The following is a 6000-nucleotide window of genomic DNA, read 5'->3' as shown; positions in this document are numbered from 1 at the left end:
TTTTTAAATTTCTTTTTAGTATAAAATACTAAGTATAAAATATATATTTTAGCATGTATAAAATAATACACACTCAAACAATATAAAAGGCACAAAGAAAAAATATTTTCTCTTTTTCTATCTCCACCTCTTTCTCAGAAGTAAACTGTTAAGCTTTGCCATGTGGCCCTTCAGATACTTTACTCTATATAAATCTTTATGTATTGGAGTTGCATTATAACCTACCAAACCAACTAATGCACATATAATAAAAATATATAGAAAGAGAGAAAATTGCAAAGAGAAAGCAGCGTAAATAGAAGTTCAGGCTATTTATTCTACTCCGTGGAGCACAGAGCCTTGAGAGAGCCTGGGACTCCGCTGACCCTAAGGACAGCTGCTTCCAGGCCTGTGGAGGGTGAACATCTCACAGCTGAGTGTGGTCCTAGTGCGTGTAGATGCAGGTTTGATTGTAGTTGATTCTCAGCTGATGAATTTGCTTGAAGACCGAATCCCCTCATTGGATGTGACTCTATTATCTATATGAATATAATATTTTCACTGTTATAATGAGGGTGTAATACACTGTTTTGCAACCAGGAGCATTTTTTTCAAGACTTTATCTATTTTAACCACTACCTGATATGCTATTGCTTAGATGCACTGTAATAATTCATTCAACCTGTCTCTTGTTCATGGGTATTTCACTCCTGATTTTCACCCATTTAGGTGATGGGCCAAACATCCTTGTACATCTACCTCTGTGCTCTTGTTTGGTAGGATACATACCTGGCAGTAAAAACACTGGAATGAAAGGTAGGCACTTCAAAATTTTTGATAAGTATTACCAAATGGTTATATAAAATTTAAACATACTAATGGCATCCCTCACTGTTTTCTAAAGAACATTTAGAGTTATTTATTATATAAAAGTACGAAGAAGAAAACTAAACAGTCTCATAGTTTCCACTGAAATTTATAATAGAGAATTGAAATATGTAAATATTAAAACTAAAAAGGAAAAAAAATCTACCTCTACAATCTCTTCTAAAGATAACCACCTTGTATTTCCTTTAAAAATTTTTTGCATGCATATAATAGCATTCTTACATGCAAATATATTTATGTATATATCCTTTTAGTAAAAAAAAAAAAAAGGGTCATTATATACATGCAACTTTTCACTGTGCTGTTCTTTCCTTTGAAAAATACATCTTTGAGATTCTTTCCATGTCAGCATCCATAACTGTATCTGATTCTAGTGGCTGCATACCATTCCGTTTTCCTGGCAGTTCATAATTAACCAGTCCCTTACTGATTGATCCTTATAATGTTTCAAGTTTCATGTTATTACAAGTGATTCTTAACACATTTCTTATAAAAACACACTCATACTCTAACACACTCATTCTTAAAATTGAACATGACTGTTCTTATTTTATTATCAATACATAGATGTAAGTGTAGTGTGGTTATTTATATATGTCTTCCTCAAAAAACTGAGCTTCTTGAAGAAAAGAAACATGCTTTACTCTGTGGTAAATCCTCAGGACCTGGTACATTGTTACATAATAGGAGCTCACTAAATGTTACCTATATGAAAAAAAGGAATGAAAAAAATGCTGCTAGTAAAGATCTATCTTTTCTTAGTTTTAATGTGAGTCTGAAAATATGCATTTCATGGGTCCATTGATACAAGAGACATTTGTTAAGCATCTATTATGTGCTAGACGTTATGGCCTATACGGCCAGGAATTGAAGCAGGTGCATAAATAACGGAGATAAATGGAGATAAGGGTCTCAGAACGCCACAAAGGAAGAGGCACAGGCAATCAGAGGGAGCCAGAGAACATTTCTAGAAAATAGTATACGTTTAAAATCAGACACTGCAGTATTGGTAAACCAAATCCTGGGCCAGTGGATGGTTGGGTGGGGGGACTTTGATTTATAGTATATACCAATTCCCGTGGCCATTTTCAAGCTACCAGAATATTTAACGATCAAGTCTCTTAAGCCAGTACAACCTTCTCCAGCGTAACACTGAATCGCGGCATCCCAGCCAAGCTTCTGGAAACTCCCGTTCTCGTCCTGTCACCACGACCTCCCAATACCACATTATTTCATTTATTGCCACCCCTCCCATGCGCTAGACAGGTAAAACAAAGTATTCTTTGGAGGTCTGAGCAAGAGAAGTCAGGGGGCATTAGAGAATGACTTCTAACTGCCCTGTCCAGCTGTCCACGCTTCATGGCCGGTCTTGCTGGCCCTCAAAGTGTCCATTCCTGTAATAGGGGCAGGGCGAGTGCACGATTGTCAGCGGGAGACCCTGAGCGAAGCCATTCGCGCGAGACCTTTAGGACGAGATCCCGAGCACAGTGGTTAGAGGTTCTGCTCCGCCAACAGTCAGCTCCCAGTGGTCCCTGCGGCAGAGAGTGTGGTGAGAGGTGCATCGTGGCCTTCTCCCCGGGGCCCTCCAGGCCCTCTGGCCTCGGGTGAGCTAGGGAGCCCCGGGACAGACAGCGCTGTGTCCCGCAGAGCTCCAGAGCCCTCGCCACAGCCGCCCACTGGCCGGGCCCAGGCCTTGAAGCAGCAGCAAACGTCTCCCCCATCCCCACCTCCGTGACTTAATGGCGAGGTCTGTCTCCGTGGGTCGTGGTCCATGGAGGCCTCAGCAGCTGCAGTATGCGGACACTGCCATTAAGGTAACAGCTTCAACAAGCCTCAGTCTTTCTGCCCAAGTCTCAAAAATTGGTCCAGCTTGGATCAATTGTCTACCCCTCGGAGGTGGCCGGAGGGCAGGGCTAAGTTGCAGGGACATTGCACGTCATTACTTCAGGTCCACCTCTACGGTTGGGGCTATTGTCAAAGAAGGGCAGCAGTCGCGAGCTGGGAATTAACCTGATTTGCTACAACGTGTATTCCTATTGATCCTATACAAATGGTTCTCTCCAGTTTAAATGAAAAGCCTGAGGACCGGCCGGGTCCTGGGGGCCTGGCTCCCTCAGTGACGTCGGCTGGGCAGGGCCTGGGGGCCTGGCCCTGAGGGTGCCGCCAGCTGAGATCTGCCTCCTCTTCTGGGCCTGGACACTGGCGGGAGGGCCCAGACTGGGTGCTGGACGAGCGCTCCTGGGCAGGGTTACCAGCCCGCGAAGGGACCCCATCCTCTCGGCCAGGTCCTGGACCTTGGAGGGCTAAAGTTGAGCCTTGGGACCTTGCCCTTTCTTGTCAGAACTGAGAATAACATCTGTTTTGGTGGAGGTTTACAGGAACATCATGACCTGACCATGACCTGACCTCGAGAACAAAGGATCTAATACCAAGAAGTGTGCAACAACTAACCACGCCCCTCCCTCACCTTTCCAATAAAAGGGCTTTGCTTGAAAGCTTTTGGGAAGTTCAGGGTTTTTAAGGCATGGGCCACGCATCTCCTGAAACGGCCCTGCAATAAACCTTTCTCTGCTCCAAACTCTGGTGTTTTGTAATTGTTTGGCCTCACTTTGTGTGGGGCGCACGGACTTGCCTTCTATAACCTTCCCTCCTTGAAGGCCTCTTTTCCTCATTACATTGCCTAAGCTGCTGAGTTCTTGACTAAAGTTTCCAGCTCAGCTTTGTTGACTGAGCCAGAAATCTAAGAAAGATAAGAAAAACAAATGGACTTTGCAGATTATAAATAGGGCTCCCTGCTAACCAAGCTCACATCCCCTGAGGCTTCAATGTGTATTTAAATATCAAATTTACAGCAGGAATATAGGGCCTGGAGTTTGAGAGATGAGTCAGAGTGTATTTTAAGAGGTATTGGATACATGTTAAGATTATACTTTTCTTTGGAGCCAGGAAACAAAGAGTGTCAGCTGTGCCATGAGAAGTTATAATTTCAAGATCCTGTCTTGGTTGCCCATGTGAGAATCTCATACAAGTTTCTAGAAGAGGGGCTTTACGGGCATTAGTCAATCTTAGCCCAAAGTATTTTTAGTATGATTATTTGGCTTTGGGCTTCACTCTTTATCAGAAATCTTGAAGACAAAATAAAAACAACCAACAAAAAAATCATATCTACCTCTTTGGGAGTTTGAAATGTATTTTTCCAAGTAGAGCTTCAATTTACAATATTCTCATTCATCAGACCCAGATTTGCAAACCAGTGTGATATTCTAATTTTCCACTTAAACCATGAAAACTAGTACGTTAGAAGAGGTCCCTTGGAGAATTAAATAGTGACTTTGATGATCAAAATAAAGAATGGGGAATCACAGAGACAAAATTTAACCCAACCCTGTTAAAATCAATTAAGACGTATTTTTTTATTTAAATTAAGAATATTGACGCACTATCCCTGAAAATTAGCAGTACATTCATTCAACTTTTTCTATTTTTCTATTCTATTATTTTTCTATCAGAAGGTTTCAGACATGGGGAATTGGTAAAACTAATTACTAGCAAGAAAAAGAATGATGTGTTTTAAAACGACGCACAAAACATCGAAAACCAAAGGCTGAAGCAGGAAAGAACTTAGCACAGGAAGAGGACTCAAGTAACATGATGACCAGGCTCCATAACCTTGAAGAAAACACTTCCAACCAAGGCCTGCTTCCCAAGGATGCCACCAATGCGGTTACAGAGCCTCATGCTCACAAGGGTCTTGTGCTTGGGGTTAATGGTGGTGTCTTGAAATTCTTAATTTTATCTTTGACTTATGTTTTTAAAATAAGTGAGCCAGTGGAGCATGTACTAATGGCTTGGAGACTTGGCCCACAGGAGGGCCCATCTCAACTGCCCTCCCTCACACAGGCTCTCAACCACCCACCCTCTCATTCCCTGCTGCCTCAGGACATGCCCAGCCTCCCCTTCCTGCCCCTTCCCACCAGAAGAAGTAAAGTAGAACTGATGTGCTCCACACCATCTTGGGACAGGATGTGCACTCCAAGGTGGCATCCTGGGCTGGCTGTACCACAGTGTGTTAGGCAGGTGACTCTGGGCGGGGGGGTGAGCCTCTCACCCACCCCGATCCAGGTACTGTGTACATTGGGGTGCAGAGGTCACGGTCCCTTGGGGGTCACTTGTGGGAAGGGGAGATTGATTTCCCTGCCCCCTAGTTGGGCATACATGTTGGTCCAGTGGCTGGACATTGATATATAATTATATCATATATATAATTAGTGACTTTTATATGCCTCTGTTTTACTTTTTCTTCACTTAATTATCTCTTTATAAGAGTTAATGTTTTTAGCTGGTTAATCATCTGCCTTGTAGCAGTTCTCTGCCCAGAGTCTCATGTCTTGCTCTAGATCAAGAATCAGAAAACGCCTCTCTGCTGTTCCCTTTTCTTAGGTCCTTAGGTCCTGACTGCTTTGGCAGGGCTGCAACAAGACTTTTTTTTTTAATGGCTCTTTGTTTTCCAGCAGGAACACAGGTATTCCATCATAGCTGGAAATTGATGACATAGTTTGGTGTCATAAACTGGACAGCTGTTCCTGAACAGCTTTCTATACAGAAAGAACAAATGAACATCGACCATTCCAGAATCCTATCATTCTGAGCTCAGAGATTCTAAATTTTAATTAGTTTGTATTAAATAGTATTTTACATTAGTTCTTTAAATTAAACTATGTCTTTGAGGTGGGTTTTTTTTTTTTAATGGACACTTTAGATGATGCATGTCACTTAATGGCAATATTTTCCAGTGAAAATTTTGTGAACATGTATTAACCCATAATGCTTCTAGGCCTGAGTTGTCTGTGTGTTCAAGTTAAACAATTAACTACTTTCTGGGGAAGATCTTGGCCCTGCCTAAGGGTACATCCTCTACCCAGCCCCTGTGTGAAGCTGGGGCTGGCCCCTGGTTAGACCCCATATTATTCATAAAATGTCATAAGGAGATGTTGGCCCTGCCTAAGGGTATATCCTCTACCCAACCCCTGTGTGAAGCTGGGGCTGGCCCCTGGTTAGACCCCATAATATTCATAAAATGTCATAAGGAGATGTCAAACCTGCCTTTCTCTCAGTTTATTCTTAAAATATATG

At 42.4% G+C, this 6000-nt stretch overlaps 1 protein-coding gene across 1 annotated transcript in view; it reads right to left on the bottom strand.

Annotated features, from left to right (window-relative positions):
• Positions 1-376: 376 nt before the first annotated feature.
• LACC1 (laccase domain containing 1) overlaps positions 377-6000 on the bottom strand; it is a 66930-nt gene continuing 61306 nt past the window's right edge. Inside the window, exon 7 of the mRNA XM_067713612.1 lies at positions 377-518. The gene's annotated coding sequence lies outside the window, so the exon portion shown is untranslated. The remainder of the gene's footprint in view (positions 519-6000) is intronic.

This window comes from Pseudorca crassidens, chromosome 18, assembly GCF_039906515.1.
Source record: "Pseudorca crassidens isolate mPseCra1 chromosome 18, mPseCra1.hap1, whole genome shotgun sequence".
NCBI lineage: Eukaryota > Metazoa > Chordata > Mammalia > Artiodactyla > Delphinidae > Pseudorca > Pseudorca crassidens.
The sequence above is the reverse complement of the archived record's forward strand: the minus strand, read 5'-3'. Positions and strand labels throughout refer to the sequence as shown.